This window comes from Lissotriton vulgaris, unplaced genomic scaffold, assembly GCF_964263255.1.
Source record: "Lissotriton vulgaris unplaced genomic scaffold, aLisVul1.2 SCAFFOLD_1601, whole genome shotgun sequence".
Classification (NCBI taxonomy): domain Eukaryota; kingdom Metazoa; phylum Chordata; class Amphibia; order Caudata; family Salamandridae; genus Lissotriton; species Lissotriton vulgaris.
This window is the reverse complement of record NW_028241282.1, coordinates 332,145-357,293: the sequence shown is the minus strand read 5'-3', so window position 1 is coordinate 357,293 and position 25,149 is coordinate 332,145. Positions and strand designations below refer to the sequence as shown.

At 47.4% G+C, this 25,149-nt stretch overlaps 1 pseudogene; it reads right to left on the bottom strand.

The window, feature by feature from the left end:
* Window positions 1-4,209: 4,209 nt before the first annotated feature.
* LOC147671999 (uncharacterized) lies at window positions 4,210-7,522 on the bottom strand (annotated as a pseudogene).
* Window positions 7,523-25,149: the final 17,627 nt, after the last annotated feature.

Here is a 25,149-nt window from a genome sequence, read left to right as displayed (position 1 = left end):
TCTCTGGTGATGATTAACACTGGAATTTGATGCAAGGTTTTTGGCTGAATCAGTATCAGAAGGTGACGAGCTGCACAGAAGTGGCTTGAAGTGCAAAATTCCCACAGAGTAGAGTTGGGTTATCAAGTTGAACCTGAATCCACGGCCATCAAAATGTGGGAAACTTCAAGCTGTGAAGTCTTCGGAGCTTCCAAGTTATGGAGATGGTTCAAGGTTGATGATAAGAGCCAAAACATGGAACCTGGCAGGCCTGAGGCATGGTTAAAGGGATAGCAGGTTCTATTTGAAACAAAAAGAAGATGGAAAGAGGCCACTCGTGTGGATCTTTGTAATACGAGTATGTGTGAGTAAAATACCCAGGCAAATTTTTGGAACCAGATAACACATAAAAGGTGGCTTAGACCACGTAGAAAAATGATATTCCACTACTGTTTGTACACATTAGGATACAAATTTAATACTTATTACACTAACATGATATTAGATAAAATTGATACATAATTATACACAAAAGATAAAAAAGTTTTTTGTAGCATTACATCATATGCATAACTTCAATCATTCAAATAATTCATAAATATAAAAACTGTTGGATGGTTTCCTATCTCCTGTCTACGCGTTTCGACACTATTTAAGTGCCTTCCTCAGGACTGTACCATCGTGCTGTAAAAGATATTTATAAAAAAGATATTTTTACAATATTATATTTCTGTGTACAAAACAGATAGTGTTCTGGCTTTTATAACATGTGCTAGATACTGGTTATCAACACGATTTGATAATACCGCTTCCAAACATAATAGTGTCTATCCTATACATAGTTGCCATGGACTACACAATTCACGAAATGTAACCATATCTTTCTTTTGCACATAGACAACAGTTCTTCAGTTGCAACTTATTTCATTTGGATAATAGCATACTGTTCATCTCATTTACTGGTTGTGATATATATATAGACAACCTAACTCTGACAGAATAAAACAGAGGATAAAGGGGAAAAAAGAATTACATAACCAGGGTAAACAGCCAGGTTAATAAGAAAGACAACAGAAAAAGATATAAGTGTAGTAAGGTTGGGTATTTGGCTCGCAAAATGGCTGTTCACTAGAAATCATTAGCTATTATTGCTTTCCTTGATTACTATGTTAAGATATTAGCCTAATATCAGTTGCACTACATGCAATATAAATTGTTGTACCTAAGTTCATTTTTAGCATACTGTCAGGGTGTAAAGAGTCTCTTTCAGATTAATTAAGATTGTAGTATGGACCTTATATACTAATCATTCATGTCTAAAGGCATCAGATAAGCTTACCTATTTTAAGGACAGAACAGGATAGATATCAAGGGTCAGGACAGAATAAATGCCAAGATACCGTGGAGATTAATATGAGTATCGATGAAGGCCAAATCTGCAATGTGAGAACATTATTCACTGATTATATGCTGAGACTAAATAGTTGTAATAATTTGTCAAATTAATTGAATATGCTTACCCGACTTTTAAGGAAGCTCAGATTGACTTGGATTTCAAACTCTGTATGTAGATATAGTGGTCACCTAGACTCGCTAAACATCCAGTAGGCTACTTCATTAGCAGCACGGGATTATTATAGTCAGGCCAAAATATTTAGATCACTGTAAGTGAATCAGGTGAACCTCATTATTCAACAGGCAGTATTGTTATAAGTTTATTTTATTAAGGCAGGTATTACTTATTTATAATTTCTAACATAAACTTTGACTTACTACATTTGATTACCCTATTCATATTTCTCCACTCATATATGGTTGGTTTTACATTTCCTTTCATTACTAGAGGCACAGAAACGAATACCTGCCACTACAAAAGTAACTGATCATCTGAAAACTCTATTTAATACAGTACGTGTTCTGTAAAAATACCACTGTTTTAGCTTTTATATTACAGTTTTAGTCTATAGAGCCGCTGGTAGTATTGCAGTAGGTAAAGTTTGGTTTTATACTGCATGCGTTTTATTTATCTGAAGCATAAGTTGTAATAAAGCACATTGATTACTTGTTTACTGTTTGCATATACATGTCCTTAATCAAACCACATCCTTTCCTTACAGCGTTTACCAGAAAATCCTTAGTTTTCGCTGTTTTTAGGTGCCATACTCGGTATGTATCCGATACGAATTAAAAATACATGTGGTCATACATCTATAAAGAAAAAAGATTTTGTTCACCGGTCATATTAAATCTTCGAGGTATGTTACGGTTTTACTATTCAAAGGTGACTCTATTGTTTACCTAAATCGTCTCTCGGGGTGGACGACCTGCTGCGATAAATGCCAATGGTTAATCCCAGCATTTATACGGCATATGTGGTCTGAAACGGCAAAGCGAATGCAGCAAACGTTATATCATGGCCAGCATATTTACAACTAAGAAAAGCTTTACGCGTTTGGTGCAGAGCTGCAGAAGTTTTACCTGTGTTTGTATTATCTGAAACAGACCGGCTAAGGCGGCGTCCTGGTGGTATCTGATGTTCGGGCAAAGAGTTTGTTTAGCGCTTTCTTATTGGTCTAATATCAAGGCAGCTGAAACGATAAAAACGAACGTAGCTAACGTTATATCGTGGCCAGCCTGTTTAAACTAAGGAAAGCTTTACGCGTGTGGTGCAAGGCTGCAAAAGTTTTACCTGTGTTCCTGTTATATGAGACGGACCGGCTTAAGCGGCGTCCCGGCGGTTCCGATATTCGGGCAAAGGATTTGTTTGGCGCTTTCCTATTGGTCTATTTATCAAGGCAGCTAATTGGTTCACCTGGTTTTCTCGTGCATCTTAAAGCGACAAGACTTCATATCGCTAGATGCCCGGTATTGACCAGTCATGAGTATTTAGCTTTTCTAATGTTTATTTTTGATTTGTTTACTGTTTATTTATCAAAGAAAAAATGAAAAATGAATAAGTGAGTACCGTAAATAAGATGGGTATGCCTACTGCTGGTGTCATATATGGAAAGGTCTTATTATACGGGGGACTATATATTATTTGACTAATCCTATCATTTGCCCAAATTAAAGAGATATAAAGACAGGGACATCAATCTTTCTTGTTATAAGATAGCATTTATCCACGGTAGGTCATTATTTAAGCCATGGGTAAATGTATTAAGAGTAAAGATCCAATAAAGCTCTCTTTTTTTCCTAATTTTATCTCCACCGTTGTTGTTGGCTATATGAATCTTTTCTAGGATGCGCCAACGGATCTGAGACGGAGAATGATGGAACTCAGAAAAATGGGATGCCAGTGGTGCTGTCAATTTTTTTGTTTTAATCGCAGATCTATGCTCCGTTAGGCGGAGTTTCATAGTTCTTGCGGTTTCTCCAACGTAACCTAAGTTACATGGACACAATATCAAATAAACAATATTGGTTGTATTGCATGTCCATAGTTCCTTAGCCTGTATTTGTACTTTGTTGAATGTGAATGTCTCACCTGATATTATGCCATCGCAAGATTGGCATGTGCCACATCTGGAGGTGCCCTTAATGGCATTTTCTCCATTTAGTGATTTCTGTACAAAGGGGACAATATTGGTAGTTCCACTGAAACGTGATCTAACCACTAGATCTTTCAGATTTTTGTTGCGTCGATGCGCAAACATGGGTTTTGGTAGTTTTGGTTGTGTCGGTTCTATATTTAATAGATGCCAGTTTGAGTTGATGATCTGTCTGACTGTGGCATTTAGAGGAGAGTGCTTTGTTATGCAGACCAACTTTTGTTCTTTCTGTTGTTTATTTGAATTCAGAAGAGCATCGCGATCAAAGTATCTTGCTCGCTTAAATGCCTCACGTATTAAACGATTCTGATATCCGCGAGCAAGAAATGTCTCTTTCATTTTTACAGCCTGAATATCATAATCTTTAATGTTTGTGCAGTTACGCCGCACTCTCAAAAACTGCGAAAATGGTATCCCATCCTTCTGATTTCTCGGATGGTAGCTACTAAAATGGAGTAGCGTTTTCCTTGCTGTTGACTTAGTATATAAGTCAACCGTCAGATTCTTGGATTCATTTTTGATATATATGTCAAGGAATTCCACTTTTGTAGCATCAACTTGTGCAGTGAAACGGAGATTACTATCTGCTAAATTAATCCATTCTAGAAATTCTTGTAGAGTCTGTTCCCCATTGGTCCATATAAAAAAATATATCGTCAATAAACCGGTACCAATGGGAAACAGACTCATAGAATGGTGCCATCTCGTTGTGTATGTGATGAAATTCAAACCTAGCCATATAAATATTGGTTATCGATGGGGCCATTGCTGCCCCCATGCTTACGCCTTTTGTTTGTTGGTACATATGTTCTCCAAATTGGAACACATTTTCTTCAAGTGCCCTGACCCAGGAAGTTGAACTGTATCAGGGGGTCCTTGCTGTCTCGCATATCTTTGTAATACGAGGCCATGTCCCATTGGAACAGAAGTCATTAGGATTATTTAGGGTGGAGCCAAGAATTGTTTGCATATGGCTGGCCTTGTCTGTAGTTACACAAAGACTAGAGAATGATGTGGTGGGATGTTGCCGAGATGAACTACCAGTTCATCCATCACCTTTAGTTTTTCTCAATAATCAGCCCTACGTGGCACAGAACAGATGTTGGTCCCATATAGACCTACAACAAAGGGACTCCTGCTGCAGCCCCCTGGTGAGGCTTATTAAGGCTGGAAACAGTTTGAGGTTACAAACATTCCCGAATCTAGCAGCGTGGCCTCAAAGTTCAGGATCAATGGCCTTTGTGGGTCAGAGCCATGGCTTATAAACACTCAGGGAGCAAAACACGCTGAATGGAATGAGGCCACGAATAGTTACAAAAGGATGAGGTTAATTCAAGCATTTCCATCCCTCGCTGTGTGCTTTTCTCAGTAGATGGTTTGTTGGACAATCAATGGAGTGGAGTCTTTGTGGCTGCTTCATGTAAATGTTTTGCGATGCTGAAAGCTCCTCCTCAGGGTTGACAGTGAGCACCTTTTATTCTCCCACATTGTCTCTCTTATGTAGAAAGGTTACATTTACAACTGAGGTTTTTGTCACATTGAGAGCACGGGTAATTTCCTTTCTCGTTGTGCTTTCTCTCTTGTGGACTGAAATTGAATCTCCAGCAGACGCTTCCCAGGCATTTAGAACAATGACAAGGTTTTTTACAGGTAAGTTCTCCCAAATTGAGTGAGACCAGATTTCCGACTGAAACTTTTCCAGCATTCAGAGAGCTAATAAGGTCTTTCCCCAGTGTGAGTTCTTTCATGTCTAGTGAGAGTCTTTTTCAGTTGGAAGCTTTTCCAGCATTCAGAGCACTGATACGGTTTGAGCCCAGTATGGATTCTCTCATGTTGAGTTAAACTGGATTTGTCACAGAAACTTTTCAGGCATTCAGGGCACTGATAAGTTTTTGTCCAGTGTGGGTTCTTTCATGAGCAATTAAACTGGATCTATACTTGAAGTTGTTTTGGCACTCAGAGCACTGATACGGTTTGAGCCCAGTGTGGGTCCTTTCATGTACAGTAAGGTTGGATTTCTGATTGAAGCTTTTCCGGCATTCAGAGCACTGATAAGGTTTTTGTCCAGTGTGAGTTCTCTCATGTGTAGAGAGATTTATTTTCTTACTGAAGCTTTTCCAGCATTCAGAGCACTGATACGGTTTGAGCCCAGTGTGGATTCTCTCATGATGAGTTAAACTGGATTTCTGACTGAAACTTTTCTGGCATTCAGGGCACTGATAAGTTTTATGTCCAGTGTGGGTTCTTTCATGAACAATTAAACCGGATCTATCCCTGAAGTTGTTTTGGCACTCAGAGCACTGATACGGTTTGAGCCCAGTGTGGGTCCTTTCATGTACAGTAAGGTCGGATTTCCGAGTGAAGCTTTTCCAGCATTCAGAGCACTGATATGGTTTGAGCCCAGTGTGGATTCTATCATGTTGAGTTAAACTGGATTTCTGACCGAAACTTTTCTGGCATTCAGAGCACTGATAAGGTTTCTGTTCAGTGTGAGTTATTTCATGTCTAGTGAGAGTCATTTTCAGTTGGAAGCTTTTCTGGCATTCAGAGCACTGATACGGTTTATACCCAGTGTGGGTTCTTTCATGTCGAGTAAGGCTGAATTTCTGACTGAAGCTTTTCCAGCATTCAGAGCACTGATACGGTTTCTGCCCATTGTGAGTTCTCTCATGTTGAGTGAGAGTTATTTTACGACTGAAGCTTTTCTGGCATTCAGAGCACTGATACTGTTTGAGCCCAGTATGTATTCTCTGATGTAGAGTTAAACCGGATTTCTGATAGAAACCTTTTTGGCATTCAGAACACTGATAGAGTTTATGCCCAGTGTTTGTCCTTTCATGTTTAGTAAGGTTGCCTTTCTGACTGAAGCTTTTCCAGCTTTCAGAGCACTGATAAGGTTTTTGTCCAGTATGAGCTCTCTCGTGGTGAGAGAGAGCTGATTTACTACTGAAGCTTTTCTGGCATTCAGAGCAGTATAACAGTTTATGCCCAGTGTGGGTCCTTTCATGTACAGTAAGGCTGGATTTCTGACTGAAGCTTTTCCAGTATTCAGAGCACTGGTAAGGTTTTTGTCCAGTGTGAGTTACCTGATGTTGAATCAGACTGCCAATAAAACTGAAGCTTGTTTGGCACGTGGAGCACTGATATGGTTTTTGTCCAGTGTGGGTTCTTTCATGTGCAGTAAGGCTGGATTTCTGACTGAAGCTTTTACAGCATTCAGAGCACTGATATGGTTTTTGTCCAGTGTGGGTTCTTTCATGTACAGTAAGGCTGGATTTCTGACTGAAGCTTTTACAGCATTCAGAGCACTGATACGGTTTATACCCAGTGTGGGTCTTTTCATGTACAGTAAGGTTGTATTTCTGACTGAAGCGTTTCAAGCATTCAGAGCACTGGTAAGGTTTTTGTCCAGTGTGAGTTACCTGATGTTGAATCAGACTGCCACGAAAACTGAAGCTTTTTTGGCACGTGGAGCACTGATATGGTTTTTGTCCAGTGTGGGTTCTTTCATGTACAGTAAGGCTGGATTTCTGACTGAAGCTTTTCGAGCATTCAGAGCACTGATAAGGTTTTTGTCCAGTGTGAGTTCTTTCATGTATAGTGAAATTGAATTTGCTACAGAAGCTTTTACAGCATTCAGGGCACTGATATGGTTTGTGTCCAGTGTGGGTTCTTTCATGTACCGTAAGTCTGGATTTCTGACTGAAGCTTTTCGAGCATTCAGAGCACTGATAAGGTTTTTGTCCAGTGTGAGTTCTTTCATGTACAGTAAGGTTGGATTTGAGACTGAAGCCTTTCTGGCATTCAGGACACTGATAGGGTTTTCGTCCAGAGCTAGTTTTCTCATGTTTAGTGAGGTGGGATTGATAACTAAAGCTGTTCTCACAGTTATTGCTCTTATTCGAGTTGTTTGTTTCTCCAAGTTGGGTTTGTTCCTGAATACACGTCATTTTAAGACTGAATCTGATTTCTGATTGTGTACATGTTTAAGTTACAACTCAGCATTAATCTCTAAAATACATTTCAGATGCTCTTCTTAACATATGTATTTAACTAATGATAGTTTTTACCTGGAGATCATTTTCCTACCTTTAAAGGCACCTATCTAACTTGTCCTACTAACTTTCATCGAGGAGCCCCTTGAATTGATTAAGAGGCCTCTCATGGATTCATTTTCTCCAAGTTATGCCCGGGTGAATTTTCTCTTGTTTAATTAGTCTCATTTAGTGATTCTGTTTTATCACATTTGATTTAGGAGTTTTAAAAGCACTGATAAGGTCTTTGGGCTTTAGTGTTTGCCTGGTAGCTATGTTTGTTCATACAAGTAATGACAGATGATTAGGGCATGCCAGGGTGGTTTAAGAATTATCAATAGCGTAACACTGGCCCCTTTTATACTTTCTGAGCCAGTATATGCTTTTTTGATCAGTCGCTAAGACAGGTACATGATCCACTTTGGAGTTACAAGATCCTTTGAAACCACTCGGATCAAACTCAAGAGACAGAGTTGGTGGGGGAAAATCTTCCTATATTGGAAATGATAATCCAGCATCTTTGGTGAATCAACATCTGAGAAAGAGCATTTACAATGACTTTCTTTTAAACAATCTTTTCTTTCCTCTGAATCACAGGAGATGGAGACAAAAGCTTGCACTTGTAAACCGAGGATATTAGTCTTCTTGACGGTTCTTTCACATCACGTCTACGGATACTGATCTGTTGGGGAGGGTTTGCGTCTCCAAAGCATTTCTCATAAACCATCAAACAGAATTTACATCACTGGGTTTTCTCAAGTGCACTGTGTGGGGATCAGTTGTGGCCAATGTTCTCCTCAATCTCAGTTACTGGCACTTGGTAAACATTTATGGTAATTTTCCTTTAGGGATTTGACAACTTTCACATTCACCAGTTTCTTCCGCTCCAACATCCTCACCATTCCTGGCACATAGAATGTGTTTCTTCTCTAGAGCGCGAGAATGTTTTAACTTTCCTTGAAATAATCCTTTTCGTTATGTTTCACTACATTTAAACCTTCTTTTTTCTGTTCATGCTTCAGTCACCTGTAGAAACGGAGTCAGAGATTGTAAATGAACACAAAGAAAAAATATTTGTGACCTTATACTTTGCACAAAGAATGTATTGACAAAAACAAGCTAGGAAATCAGTTGAGTATCATTTCTGATAGTGGTGAAACAGCTCGGAACACTGTAGATCGGGAGCTTTGGATCACTGGAACTCAAGGATGTGAGAGCAAACGTAATTAATATTTAAGAAAGAAACTCAAGTTGCACATATATTGTGACACCGATTCTCAGAAGCAGCCAACACTATCAATTTACAATTTCTGTGGCAAAGGCTGGCATCAAATGAGATATTTGTAATACTTTTAATGAATTATCAGATGTTATTTACTAACCCTGCCCACCTAGACTCTTCATCTATTCCTTTTTCCAGTGATCTAGGAACAAAGGAATTGGCCTTGTTGCACTCAGTGCTTTAAATGCCACCATAGACAGACGCTGTGTCCAGTTAGCTCAGTGGAATTCACCATTTCAAATTGTGCGGATGATAAGGACTTACTTTGTGGCCCAGAACTCATGCTCCTTCGACAGGACCAGGGCACTGCAACACCTGAAAAAGAGAAAAAAACAGCACAACAGTAAAGGAAACGAAAAAGGGTCTAGATAAGGAAAACACAAAACAGAAGAAAGAGAAAAAGGCTATCTTCCACTCTCACCACATGTTCCAGCACAGGAAACCATAAGTTACATCTAAACACAGTGCCCCCAAGGTCAGCACCAGGTGCAGCTCCACCGGCCACACCACCCTAAAGCAAGCCCTGTGTGCATGTGTGTCCACACACATGTACTGTGTCTTTTGCTTGTAGTAGATAAGACAGAAAAGGGTAGGATGGTAGGATGTAAAGAGATGGAAGTCAGATCCAAAGAGAAACAACGCTGAAAGACAAACAGAGGGATTATAGTATCACGTGCTGTAGAGGAGGAGACAAATGTGCCAATAGTTAAGGAACTGGGGGGGCAAAACTGACCTAAAAAGGAACTGGACCTGCACTACACCCCCCAACACGTTCCAGGAGGAATGTGGCTCCATCAGGTGATTATCAGAAGTTTGATAACAACAAGAATAGTGTACAGAGGGAGTCAAATGGTGAAGCTGAAGAGACAAAAACAAAAAAGAGATCAAGAAAGGTGTAGAACTTTCCCCCCCCCCCCCCCCCCCCACTAGGGAAGTCAAAGCCAGTGGCGCAGGGAAACGCCTTGAATCTACGGGTCCTTCTTGCATCAATCATACATTACCAAAAGAGACCAGGACAACCAGCCGTGGAGGGAAGCAAGTCATTTATTAGCTCGAGCTAAGGACAGAGGTCCCAGAATGGTACAAAGACAATTCTACGGAGACTGCTGTTTTCCTTCACAGCTTACACATATTTCTAGTACTGGAAACCCCCCCTTACACAATGCAAGTTTGTCATCTGTCCAGTTCTAGTTAGGCCTCGTGCTTCATCAGCCTCGGGTGGCGCACTCGTGGTAAAGGAGCATGTCCCTCAGGTGGCGTTGGTCTGACTTCCGTGCTCACATGGCGTAGTCACAGAGCATCTGTTTCTGTTTACACAACACACACAGCCTCTGTCTTCCGTCACAAGGTGCAGTCACAGAGCGCCTGCTACTGCTGGCGCAATACACACAGCCTTTGTTTTCAGGACACAGATGGTGGTCACAAGTCACAGTCGCTGGTCATGAGAGGCTGAATTACCAACAGCTGACAGGAAGTGGCTGAACTTCTGATGCAACCGGAGGACAAGGTGCACGAGCAGCTTTTCAGAAGGCTCAACCACGAGGAGCAGGGGGTTAAGCTAGGTTCAACAGAGTCACAGAAAGCAATTCCTTATCAGGTTTGCCGAGAGCATGGCAACACAGAATGGAGTCTTGATGGTCATTTTTAAACACAGTTCAACAAAGGGAATAGAGAAAGAAGAAACAGGGGAAAAGGAAACTTACAGTTATAGGAATCCTTACCTGAAAGTTATATTATATGTTGTTCCTCCAAGGGTGGCAGCCACGCTGCACTACTTGGTGATCCCAGAATACCTTGAAAGGAAGTAAAGAAATAGTTTTGCTTCAGACGATCATACTTCATCCCGTCTTCCAAATAACCGCCCTGAACTTCCAAAACAAAAGAATCTCTTGTTCTCTGGAGGCCATTGTCAAGCAACTCTGGTTATGAATAAATACTTTTTTTGGTTCAACAACCACGATACTCTGCTGGAAAAGGTCTGTGTGAATATAGAGTACACCCACAGTCTCAGAGAACAAACCCTAACAACCCAGTCCACGTCTTCATAACCCCCATCTTTCCATTTAGATCCCATGAAACTTGCAAATCAAAACAATCTGGTTCACAAAAGGCACGTTAAATTCTGCCCACCGTTCATAGATAATTCAACGAGACTCTTAGATTGTTCCAAACCATGTTCTCTGAGCAACTACAATTCAAGCTCAAGCTGATGCAGAGTTCAAATGCTGAGCATTGGAAGCAACAAGGCATCAATGTGTTGGCGCTTTCAATTTATAAATTATTTAAAGGTGTGATACGGAGGGTCAGTGTCTTGTGAGCCCTATAGGACGGCAACCCAAGAACTAGACCTCTGCCTCTCCGAAATATATGGATTGGGCAGGAGAAGGCAGAAGATAGAGCCTGCAGGGCACACAAGAGCCTCCCCCCTTCCTCCTCCCGTAGCTCGCAGTGTCACTGGCATCTCAGAAGGAGGGGCCAGAATCAGAAATATCTATCTGTAAAGTCAATTGACAGACCACCACAACAAATGTGTGCTAAGAAATAAGAAAACGTTTTTCTATAATATCAAATAGCAAACAGACATAGAAACGGCCTAGTTAAAAATCAAGGAAACGTTCTTAAGTACAAAATCAGTAAGAGGATTGACATGTAGTCTGACTTTAGGAAAAGTGTAAAATAAAACAATTCCAGCAAATATCCCAAAACAGTACAGTTTATACGTTTTTAGACAGAGAGAACACATTATTGACATGGTTCATGATGAGGTAAAAATTACAGCAACCAATGAATATTCATGAAAACATGGCACAACAAAATGTAATTTAATAAACCACACCTACAAAATGAATAATGAATTGTGACTCTTCCCCTAAAAGCCACAAGGTATTTTACAAGGTTATTCCCTAACATAATAACTGGCTCTTAATCACAGTTTATGTTTGTGCCATTCATCATTGACCCAATTTGTACGGGAACATTTTCTGTCAGCCTATTAGTTATTTATTAGAAATGCCTACAACTTGGACTCCTTTCCCAAGAGGGGTGGGTTGGGCGCTCCCGTCAGTCTGACTGTGGAACGGGAGGCACATTTATTGATTAAAAGTGATGCTGGATTCCCATTTACTTCTTCTACAAAAGGGCCACTCTGGGTGACCTCTAGGACTGCCCCAAGCATGCAATCCTTCTCCCATCTCAGACACCGTCATTGTGTCTGATTCTCTCCAGTAGAAACTCCTAGTGTATATGAAAGTTGTGGAAAATCATTATTAATCAAAAAAGGATTTTATTGAAGTCTTAAATTTGTTGAGAACTTGGCGTTCTATTCTGCACTGGGCTGTGGCACCATCGGGACTGAAGGCATGTTCCAATATATCTGCCTTTGAGTCTGCATGCTCGGCACAGAGGCCAGTTGGGCTGGGACCATTGACTGTGACGGATGTATGACATTACAACGCATGCTTTTACCACGCATGCCTTTACATCTCAGGTTTTACAACGCATGCTGTTACAACGCATGTAACTGGTGCAAGGGGGGGGCCTGTAGGGTGCTGGATAGTGAATAGTTTAATTTACTATTCCAATTCCAGTCCCCGTGGATAGTAGGGAAGGTGTTAGATAGTAAATTAAATCCAATCCCTATCCTAGAGCGCCCCCAAGCGCAATGCATTGTAATGACATGCATTGTAATAGTTGCGATGTAAAGGCACTTGGTGGTAAAAGTTGCGTTGTAAAGGATGTTTCCCACTGTGACATCCCATTCTGTGCCATCTGATTCATGTTCCAGTTTCCCAGGTTCCTGCAAACATTGTAAGGAGCATCTCATATTCGGCACATTAGTGTTTGAGGTATTTAAATTGCCACTGTCAGTAAAACCTATACCCTAAGCAGGGCCGGACCGGCCGCAACGGGCTTCAGGGTTTACCCGGGAGGCTGGAAGAGTGGGGGCTGATTCTTCAGTGCTGGGAAACATATTGGTCACTGGGGGCTGGTTTTGCTGTGGTGCTGCTATATCACCCCCTGCAACAAAAGAGGTAGGGATCTGGGCCGCCAAAATTGTCAGGCCTGGTTTGGGTTCCCAGTCCGGCCCTGATCCAGAGGAACAACATTTCCTCCTTGCACATACTGAACATCATTACTCTGCACACCAACGCCGTGCATATCCAAATTCACACCTCAAACAAACCCAGAATCAAAACGAGAATGCAATCCGTGAGAACCAATTTCTTCACCCGTTTGGAGAAATGTTGTCTGAGCCATCATTATTTTTATTTTGATCTTCTTCTGCTTAGTAATAAAATTGTCACTACAGAACTTTGGTTACAACAAAATCTCATCCAGAATGTTAGTCTGCAGCTCCCACATTTTGCTGGATATATGCACTACCTCGGAATGCAACGCTAAAGGATGCACCCTCTTTTACCCGGTTTTTGCTTTTGCAATATTGTCACCCTTCTGGAACATTTTTGTCTGAGTGCTCATTTTTTCTTTGATATATTTTTCTACTTAGTAACAAAATTGTCACTACAGTTCTTTGCGTAAAACAAAATCTCATGCAGAATGTTTTGCTGGATATGTGAACTAACCTCTGGATGCAACACTAAAAGATGCACCCTCTTTAACCCGGTCTTTGCCTTTGCAATATTGTCTGTAAATCTGCATTAATCTCTTGTATATATAATAAAATATTTTGAGGCGCTTCACTCCGTGGCTCTTCAATTGGCCAGTTTACAAGCAACTTACACTCATTACACAAATCTCTTGGAGCAACAATAAACAAACTTAAACTCAGCTCTCGACAACCCCGCCTGGACGAACAGGCCTCATCTCCACTGCATCCCTCCTGGAGAGGCGCCACCTTCTTTGAACCACCCAAGAACAGGACAGGCCTCACCTCCTCTACACCCTCCTGGACAGGCCTCACTCACCTCCTCTGAGCCCCCTGGAAAGGCCTCGCTCCCTCTGCATCCCCCCCGACAGATCTCGCCTCCTCTGTACCGCCCTCCAAACAGGCCTCACCCCTTCTACATCACATGGACAGGCCTCATCTCCTCAGCACCCCTGTACAGCCCTCACTCACCTCCTCTGAGCCCCCTGGACAGGTCTCTCCTCCTCTGCACCCCAGGACAGGCCTCTCCTCCTCTGCACCCCTGGACAGGCCCCACGTCCTCTGCACCCCTGGACAGGCCTCACCTCCTCTGCACCCTTGGACAAGCGTTGCCTCCTCTGCACCCCTGGACAGGCCTCACCTCCTCTGCACCCCTGGACAGGCCTCACCTCCTCTGTACTCCTGGACAGGCCTCACCTCCTCTGCACCCCTGGACAGGCCTCACCTCCTCTGCACCCCTGGACAGGCCTCACCTCCTCTGCACCCCAGGACTGGCCTCTCCTCCTCTGCCCCGTGGACAGGCCTCTCCTCCTCTGCACCCCTGCACAGGCCTTACCTCCTTTGCACCCCTGGACAGGCCTCACCTCCTCCGCACCCCTGGACAGGCCTCACCTCCTCTGCACCCCCGGACAGGCCTCTCCTCCTCTGCACTCCTGGACAGGACTCACCTCCTCTGCACCCCTGGACAGGCCTCACCTCCTCTGCACCCCTGGACAGGCCTCGCTTCCTCTGCACTTCCCTCCAAACAGGCTTCACCCACTCTACATCCCATGGACAGTGCTCACCTTCTCCGCACCTGCTGGACAGGCCTCACCTTCTTTGTGCTTCCCCCTGGACAGGCTTCCCCTCTACTAACGTCACCCCCTAAAGGACAGGTCTTACCTCCTCTGCCCCTACCCCCTCTCCACAGGTCTCACCTCCTCTGCCCCTCACCCCCTCTCCACAGGTCTCACCTTCTCTATACCACCCGGACAGGTCTCACCTAGGCTGCACCCCCCTGGACAGAACAGGCCTTACCTGCTCTGCACCGATGGACAGGCCTCACCTTCTCTGCACCCCCTGGACAGACCTCACCCCCTCTACATCTCATGGACAGTCCTCACCTCCTCTGCACCTGCTGGACAGGCCTCACCTTCTTTGTGCCTCCCCCTGGACAGACTTCACCTCTTCTAACCTCCCGACAGGACAGGTCTCACCTCCTCTGCCCCTACCCCCTCTCCACAGGTCTCACCTGCTCTGCCCCTCACCCCCTCTCCACAGGTCTCACCTTCTCTATACCACCCGGACAGGTCTCACCTAGGCTGCACCCCCCTGGACTGAACAGGCCTTACCTCCTCTGCACCGATGGACAGGACTCACCTCCTCTGCACCGATGGACAGGCCACACCTCCTCTGCACCCCTGGACAGGCCTCTCCTCCTATGCACCCCTAGACAGGCCTCACCTTCTCTGCACCCCCTGGACAGGCCTCTCCTCCTCTGCACCCCTGGACAAGCCTCACTCCTCTGCACCCCTGGACAGGCCTCACCTCCTCTGCACCCCTGGACAGGCCTCACCTCATCTGCACCCTGGACAGGCCTTGCTCCTCCTCTGCGCCCCTGGACAGGCCTCACCTTCTCTGCACCCCCTGGTCAAGCCTCACTCCTCTGCACCCCTGGACAGGCCTCACCTCCTCTGCACCCCTGGACAGGCCTCACCTCCTCTGCACCCCTGTACAGGCCTCTCTTCCTCTGGACAGGCCTCTCCTCCTCTGCACCCCTGGACAGGCCTCTCCTCCTCTACACCCCTGGACAGGCCTCACCTCCTCTGCACCCTGGCACAGGCCTTGCTCCTCCTCTGCACCCCTGGACAGGCCTTGCTCCTCCTCTGCGCCCCTGGACAGGCCTTGCTCCTCCTCTGCACCCTGGACAGGCCTTGCTCCTCCTCTGCGCCCCTGGACAGGCCTCACCTTCTCTGCACCCCCTGGACAAGCCTCACTCCTCTGCACCCCTGGACAGGCCTCACCTCCTCTGCACCCCTGGACAGGCCTCACCTCCTCTGCACCCTGGACAGGCCTTGCTCCTCCTCTGCACCGCTGGACAGGCCTCACCTTCTCTGCACCCCCTGGACAGGCCTCTCCTCCTCTGCACCCCTGGACAGGCCTCACCTCCTCTGCACCCTGGACAGGCCTTGCTCCTCCTCTGCACCGCTGGACAGGCCTCACCTTCTCTGCACCCCCTGGACAGGTCTTCCCTGCTCTGCACCCCTGGACAGGCCTCACCTCCTCTGCACCCTGGACAGGCCTTGCTCCTCCTCTGCACCCCTGGACAGGCCTCACCTCCTCTGCACCCCTGGACAGGCCTCGCCTCCTCTGTACCCCTGGACAGGCCTCTCCTCCTCTGCACCCCTGGAGAGGCCTCACCTCATCTGCACCCTGGACAGGCCTCACCTTCTCTGCACCCCCTGGACAGGTCTTACCTCCTCTGCACCGATGGACAGGACTCACCTCCTCTGCACCGATGGACAGGCCACACCTCCTCTGCACCCCTGGACAGGCCTCTCCTCCTATGCACCCCTAGACAGGCCTCACCTTCTCTGCACCCCCTGGACAGGCCTCTCCTCCTCTGCACCCCTGGACAAGCCTCACTCCTCTGCACCCCTGGACAGGCCTCACCTCCTCTGCACCCCTGGACAGGCCTCACCTCATCTGCACCCTGGACAGGCCTTGCTCCTCCTCTGCGCCCCTGGACAGGCCTCACCTTCTCTGCACCCCCTGGTCAAGCCTCACTCCTCTGCACCCCTGGACAGGCCTCACCTCCTCTGCACCCCTGGACAGGCCTCACCTCCTCTGCACCCCTGTACAGGCCTCTCTTCCTCTGGACAGGCCTCTCCTCCTCTGCACCCCTGGACAGGCCTCTCCTCCTCTACACCCCTGGACAGGCCTCACCTCCTCTGCACCCTGGCACAGGCCTTGCTCCTCCTCTGCACCCCTGGACAGGCCTTGCTCCTCCTCTGCGCCCCTGGACAGGCCTTGCTCCTCCTCTGCACCCTGGACAGGCCTTGCTCCTCCTCTGCGCCCCTGGACAGGCCTCACCTTCTCTGCACCCCCTGGACAAGCCTCACTCCTCTGCACCCCTGGACAGGCCTCACCTCCTCTGCACCCCTGGACAGGCCTCACCTCCTCTGCACCCTGGACAGGCCTTGCTCCTCCTCTGCACCGCTGGACAGGCCTCACCTTCTCTGCACCCCCTGGACAGGCCTCTCCTCCTCTGCACCCCTGGACAGGCCTCACCTCCTCTGCACCCTGGACAGGCCTTGCTCCTCCTCTGCACCGCTGGACAGGCCTCACCTTCTCTGCACCCCCTGGACAGGTCTTCCCTGCTCTGCACCCCTGGACAGGCCTCACCTCCTCTGCACCCTGGACAGGCCTTGCTCCTCCTCTGCACCCCTGGACAGGCCTTACCTCCTCTGCACCCCTGGACAGGCCTCGCCTCCTCTGTACCCCTGGACAGGCCTCTCCTCCTCTGCACCCCTGGAGAGGCCTCACCTCATCTGCACCCTGGACAGGCCTCACCTTCTCTGCACCCCCTGGACAGGTCTTCCCTGCTCTGCACCACCCTGGACAGGCCTCGCCTCCTCTGCACCCCTGGACAGGCCTCTCCTCATCTGCACCCTGGACAGGCCTCGCTCCTCCTCTGCGCCCCTGGACAGGCCTCACCTTCTCTGCACCCCCTGGACAGGTCTTCCCTGCTATGCACCACCCTGGACAGGCATCACCTCTGCTGCACCTCCCAACCCCTTGCCCGACATGCCTCATCTCCTTTGCACCCATGTGGATACATCTCACCTACTCTGCCTCTACCCCCCCCCCCTCTGGAAATGGCCTCCTCGTCTCTGCATCCCACTGGCCAGGCCTCACCTCTTTAGCACACCCCGCCCCCTTCATACAGGCCTCACATCCTCTGCACCCCCTCTGGACAGGCCCCACATCGTCTGCACCACCCAGTAAAGGAAAAGTCTCACCTCCTCTGCACCCAATGGACAGGCCTCACCTCTACTGCACCCCCTGCACAGGCCTCACCTAGAATGCAGGTCCCTGGACAGTCCTCACCTCCTCTGCACCCACTGCACTGGCAGCACCTCCTCTGTACCATGCTGGACAGGCCTCCCCTTCTCTATACCTCCCTGGACAGGTCTCACCTCCTCTGCACCCCTTGGACATTCCTAACCTCCTCTGCACCCCACTAGACAGGCCTCACCTATTCTGCACCCCCCAGCTCTGGACAGGCCTCACCTCCTCTGCACTGCATTGGACAGGCATCGCCTGCAGCCCCCCTTCCGTGACAAGCTGTTTTATCGTCCCAAAGTACATGTGATTGAAAACCCTGAGGTAGAGAAGGAAGAGGAAAATAATTTTATCTTTCAGATTGAGGAAGGAAACTTGGAGGAAAAAACACAGTATCCCACATGTGAGATTAGTCTTGATGAGGAAAAATTCAAGGTATATGCAGACTCATGTTCCCTTTTACTCTAGTGGAAAAGTAAATATTTTACCGAGAAGTTTACTAAGCATAACATCAAGTTGGAAAATGCTGATATAAGTCCATCTGGGTACAATAGAGAAACTATACCCTTAGAAAAGATGGTGAGAATGAGAATTTCATTTAAAAATAGACACACAGTGGGAAAGATTTATATAACCAAGCAGGGATCAAGTCTTCTGGTGTGGAAACATCAGAAAGAATTAGGAATTACCCTGGACCCCAATAATCATGACCAAGTTTTACTTATTGATCCCCCAGAAGTCGGAACCAATCTCACTATAGAATTTCCAGATGTAATGAAAATTTGGCATTGTTAAAAACTTACATGCATAAAATTGTTCTAAAAGAAGGTGCTGTCCCAGTAGTTCAAAAAACACGTTCTATTTCTTTACTTATGAGAGAACCTTTTAAGATTGGAAATTGAAAAATTGGTCAACCAAGGTGTAATTCAAGAAATAGAGAGCTCTGCTTGGTTGGCACACAAATCACAACCAAGGATAGTGGTCAGAGTATTAGACTACGTGTGGACTTAGGGACCACATTTTATCAATCAACCAATCAGAGTACTTGTAAAGCGCGCTACTTCCCCGTGAGGGTCTCAAGGCGCTGAGGGGAGAGGGAATGCGGTTACTGTTAGAAGAGCCAGGTTTTGAGGAGTCTTCTGAAGGAGAGTAGGTCTTGGGTATGCCATATGTGGGTAGGGAGGGTGTTCCAGGTCTTGGCGGCGAGGTAGGAGAAGGATCTGCCGCTGGATGTCGTACGTTGGATGCGGGGGCGAGGCTGGCGGAGCGGAGCCGGCGGGTGGGAGTGTGAAAGCTGAGTCTGCTGTTCAGGTAGGCTGGTCCGGCGTTGTGGAGTGCTTTGTGCGCGTGGATGAGGAGCTTGAAGGTGATCGTCTTGTCGACGGGGAGCCAGTATAGGTTTCTCAGGTGGGGGGTGATGTGGCTGCGTCGGGGGGGCGTTGACGATCAGTCGGGCGGAAGCGTTCTGGATGCGTTGTAGTCATCGTAGGTGTTTGGCTGGGATTCCTGCGTAGAGTGCGTTGCCGTAGACCAATCTGCTGCTAACGAGGGCCTGTGTTACCGTTCTTCTTGTTTCGGTCGGGATCCACTTGAAGATCTTGCAGAGCATGAGGAGGGTGTTGTAGCAGGAGGAGGATATGGCGTTGACCTTACTGGACATGGAGAAGGAGGAGTCGAGGATGAATCCTAGGTTGCGTGCATGGTCGGTGGGTGTTGGTGCTGTTCCCATCATGGTCGGTCACCAGGAGTCATCCCAGGCTGAGGGGGTGGGTCAGAGGATGAGGACCTCCGTCTTGACAAAGTTCAGTTTCAGACGGCTGCTCCTCATCCAGTCTGCGACGGCCTTCATTCCCTTGTGGAGGTTGGTTTTGGCCGTGTGTGGGTCCTTGGTGAGGGAGAGGATGAGCTGGGTGTCGTTGGCGTAGGAGATGTTGAGGTCGTGATGGCGGGCTACTTGTGCGAGGGGTCCATGTAGACGTTGAACAGTGTCGGACTGAGGGATGCGCCCTGGGGGATGCCGCAGATGATGTTGGTGGCTTCGGATTGGAAGGGTGGGAGGTGGACTCTCTGGGTTCTGCCTGAGAGGAAGGACGTGGTCCAGTCCAGTGCCTTCTCTTGGATTACGGCTTCTAGGAGGCGTGTCTCGAGTGTGCAGTGGCATACCGCGTAGAAGGAGGCCGACAGGTCCAGGAGGATGAGGGCTGATGTTTCACCGTTGTCTAGTTGGTGCCTGATGTCATCTGTGGCGGCGATGAGGGCTGTCTCAGTGCTGTGGTTGCGTCTGAAACAGAACTGGGACGGGTCCAAGATGTTGTCTTCCAGGTGACGGGCCAATTGAATGTTGGCGATTTTCTCAATGACCTTTGCCGGGAACGGGAGCAGTGAAGAGGGGCCGGAAGTTCTTGAGGTCCTTGGGGTCCGCTTTGGAATCTTAAGGAGGGCATTGATTTTGGCGTGCTTCTAGCTTTCCGTGAATGTCGCTGTTTCGAAGGAGATGTTGATGACCTTCCATAGTTGGGGTGCGATGGCTGCGTCTGCTTTGCTGAATATGTGGTTTGGGCACGGGTCTGACGGAGATCCTGAGTGGATGGAGTTCATGATCTTGCGTGTCTCGTTGTCATTGATGATGGACCAGGAGGTCAGGCGGTTGGTGCTGGTGGTGTTTGCAGGGGAGGTGGTATCTGGCATAGTCGGGCGGTCATAGTGTTGAAGCTGTCGTGGATGTCAGCGATCTTGCAGTGGAAGAAGATGGCTACTGAGTCGCACAGTTCTTGTGAGGGCGGGATGTCGTTGGTGGTGGCGCTGGTGTTGCAGAGTTCCTTTACAATGCTGAAGAGCTCTTTGCTGTGGTGTGCGTTGTTGTCCAGCCGGTTTTTAAAGGAGGATCTCTTGGCTAGTCTGATGAGGTGATGATGTCTTCGCAGTGGCGTCCTTGTGGGCTGCGTGGTTGTCCGGTGTGCATTCGTGGAGCCATGTCTTCTCCAGTTTCCGGCATGCGCGTTTGGAGATCTGGAGCTAGTCTGTGAATCAGATGGCTCTATTGCTGGCATGGCTGTTGGAGGGTTTCTTGAGCGGGGCGAGGGTGTTGGCGCAGTCGTCGATCCACTGTCTGAGGTTGCGGGCTGCGGCATCTGGGTTGGTGGGGTTGCTGGGTGGGTTTCTGGGCGAGGGTGATCAGCTGGTCGTCGGTGGCTTTGCTCCAGCAGCGGCGAGGTAGTTGTTGGGTGCGGTGGTGTGTGGTTGCTTTCTTGAAGGTGAAATGGATGCAGCGGTGGTCGGTCCAGTGGAGTTCAGTTGTGTGGTGGAAGGTAACATGGGAGCTTGTGGAGAAGAAGGAGTCCAGCGTGTGCCCGGCGACGTGGGTGGGTGGGTGCGGTGACGAGTTGTCTGAGGCCGAGGTTGGCGATCAGGGTTGCGGAGTTGGCGTCGTTGTTGTTCTCAAGGTGGAAGTTCAGGTCCCCGAGGAGGTTGTAGTCCGTGGAGGCGAGTGCGTGGGTGCTGGTGAGGTCGGCGATGGAGTCGCTGAACTGAGCCTGGGGTCCGGGGGGTCTGTAGATGAGTGTTCCTCTGAGGGTGGTGTTAGGGTCGGTGTGGATGCGGAAGTGCAGGTGATCGGCGGTGTTGAGAGTCATCTATGTGGCTGCAATTTTGAGGGTGGACTTGTGGATGATGGCTATTCCTCCTCCGACTCCGTTAGCGCGATCCCTGGGGGTGATCTTGTAGCCGTCCGGGATGGCTATGGCGATGTTGGGCGCTGAGGAGTCGTTCCATCAGGTCTCGGTCAGGAAGGCCACATCTGGGGCAGAGGTGTCGAACTGATCCCAGAGCTCGACAGCATGTTTACGGGCGGAGCGGGTGTTGAGGAGTATGCAACGGAGGTGGTTGTGTCCAGTCCGTGGAGATTTGGTGGTTCTATCGCAGGTGAAGCTGCAGGTGCGGCAGGAGAAGGGTCCGTGGGTCCGTTTCGGGGTGGCCTGGAAGCAGGTGTGTTTTCAGCCGGCATTGAGTGAGTGGAGGGTGCTGGCATCATAGTGTATTCTGGTGTTGTGGTGTTCGCGGAGGCCAGGGGTTCTGGCACTGGGCACGGTCCAGGCATGCACGGGCGCAGACAGGCTTGCCTCTGGCGCGCCAGAGGCATGGCCATGCAGCGGCCCCCATTTAAGGCGGGGAGGGAGGGATGAGCAGGTGGGAGGTGGGAGTGGGGTGGAGAATGGGAATCGAGGGGGGCAGGGCCGCAGGGGAGCAGCGGCAGGGTACGGGCAGAGGGGGTAAACAGAAGAGGGGGGGAAACGGGCCGAGGCGGGGGCAACGGAACCCTACAGAGGTGCAACAAAAGAAAGTACAGGCACAAAAATACAGGAAGCAAAGTATTACAAATGCAAGGCAGAGAGCGGGATGAACTCACGGCGGAACGGCAGTGGAAGCAAAGGAGGCGCAGACACTCAGGTGGAGCTGTGCGGCAGCCGGGCAGTGACCTAGCCTTCAAGCAGGGTCAGGGGTCACTCCTGCTGTCGCGCAGCGGCTGCCATTTAAGGCGGGGAGGGAGGAGCAGCTGGGAGGTGGGAGCGGGGTGGAGAATGGGAATCGAGGGGGCGGGCCGCAGGGGAGCAACGGCGGGGAACGGGCAGAGGGGGTAAACAGAAGAGGGGAGGGGGGAGCGGGCCGAAGCGGGGGCAACGGAACCCTACAGAGGCGCAACAATAGAAAGTACAGGCACAAAAATACAGGAAGCAAAGTATTACAAATGCAAGGCAGACAGCGGGGATGAACTCACAGCGGAGCGTCAGCAAAGGAGGCGCAGACACTCAGGTGGAGCTGTGCGGCAGCGGGGAAGTGACCTGGCCTGCAAGCAGGCCAGCACACTCCCCCGACAGACATCCTTTACCGAGGATCAATAAAATGCTGAGTACTACACAGGACCAAAATGTTTTTGTGTTCTTGATCTTTCCTCTGCCTATTATCAAATCAAGTTACATCCTGAATCTCAACCTTTGACAGCATTCACCACCCCATTTGGCAACTACAAATTCTTGAGGATGCCATTTGGGTTGGCGTCTGCAGCTTCAGCATTTCAAAGTGCAATGCAACATGTACTTAAAGATTGCCCCAAGACTATGTGTTTTCAGGACGATATTTTCATCTTTGGTTCAAGTGCAACAGAACACAATCCTAATGCTGGTATGGTCCTAAAAAGACAGAGAGGTAGGGTTCACTACAAAAGAAAGCAAATGTAAACTAGGTCTAACACCTGTGGACTATCTAGGACACACAATCTCTGTGGAGGGCATAAAACATAAGATAGATCTCGTTGAAGCTGTGAGAAGAGCACCTACCCCAACGTGTAAATAGGAAATTCTGTCTTTCCTAGGTTTGGCTGAATATATGGCCAAGTATATCAGACATTTTGCAATGCTATCTCAACCTCTTAGAGATCTCGTAAAAAAAAGACACAGCGTTCATTTGGAGCAAAGAACAAAAAGAAGCATTAGAGAGCATAAAGGAATCCATCATTTCTGCCCTGTTCATTGGGAACTTCAATGTGGATAAAGACACCATTATTTCCACAGATGCAAGTGGTAAAGGCATTGGAGCAACACTATCACAGAGGATTGACAAGTAGGTGAATGTAGTGGCTTTCGCCTCTAGAACATTGACAGGGGCTGAATCAAATTATTCTACAGTAGAAAAAGAGGCGTTGGATATGGAGAACATGACCCCCGCATTGCAAAATGGGCATTAGGGCTACAAGGATTCAATTTCAAAATGGTGTACGTTCCTGGCCAAAAGAATAAAGTAGCAGATTTTCTATCAAGGGCACCAGTGGAAAAGGAAAATGTTGAATCCACATGTAACGAAGGGGTGCTGGAGGTAAGGCTTCCAGCTGTAACAAAAGACCAGTGGGACTTTCACATGGAGCATGATGAGATCATCAGCAAATTGAAATCATATGTAATCATTGGTTGGCCTAAAAAATGTAAAGAACTTCCAGGGAAAATGCAACCATTTTGGAACGTAAGAGAAGACTAATCGATTGAGGGGAGGTTTCTTCTCAAGTCAGGGAAAATAGTTCCTCTGGATGGACTGAGATTCCAAATAATAGATCTTACACATGAAGGGCATTTGGGGGAGGAGTCTCTGCAAGGCAAGAATAAGGTCTGAATATTGGTTCCCTGGAATGGATCTGTTAATGGAAGAAAAAGTCAAAGACTGTTATGCATGTGGAATGAGTGATAAATCCAGAACAACCAAGCGCACCCCTCTCATTCCAGTTGAGATCCCTAAGTCTCCTTGGGACAAACTAGGTTTTATATCACAAAATGAACAGATACGCACTGCTAGGTTGAAAGAACTAAAAGAATTGATGGGAAAGAGGTTGAAGGCGTGCTCCTAAGGTATCGCTCTCTGGGCCAGTGGAGTGTAGCTGAAGAATCAAGTATGAAGCAGACCCTTCTTAGGACCGGTCCCTTAGGTAACAGCTATAATGCCAACAGGAGTCTTCGTCTTTTAAATCCAAATAAACGAAGTAATCAATAAGGTTATCCAACCTGTTTATTTTTCTCAATTCAAAGAAGCGTTTGAATATGATCAATCATCCAATCATTAGTGAATTAATGTAATCATTCATCATAAGTCATGATGGGAGAAACCCCAATAAATCCCAATGCATTTCGGGCATTTGATATGCCCTTCATCAGGGGTACATCTGTAAGCCAAAAACAAAAGAAAATGCACTGTGTTCAATTTTCATGATTGGATAATCACAATCAATGTCATGCCGACCTCGTGTGACAGAAAAATAAAACAGCGTGAGACGAGAGCAGATAGAAAATGGATCAGATCATCCAAACGGTGCTCTATAGATATGTGCTGGTGTTTAACAAGCATTTGCAATGCAATGGTCTCGGCATCATTAAAGGTAGAGCTATTGGCATTGCTCATGACATTTTTTTTCTTTAAATCAAAAATAAATGGCATTGTCATTAACATTGCCAATACACAGCACTCTGCACCTGCACTCACTGCTCTGCACACTCACTCTGCACTCACTACTCACTACTCTGCACACTCACTCTGCACTAACTACTCACTACTCTGCACACTCACTCTGCACTCACTACTCACTACTCTGCACACTCACTCTGCACTCACTACTCACTACTCTGCACTCACTACTCTGCACTCACTACTCTGCACTCACTACTCTGCACTCACTACTCTGCACTCACTACTCACTACTTTGCATTACTACTCTTCACTCACTACTCTTCACTCACTACTCACTACTCTGCATTACTACTCTTCACTCACTACTCTTCACTCACTACTCACTACTCTGCATTACTACTCTTCACTCACTACTCTGCATTACTACTC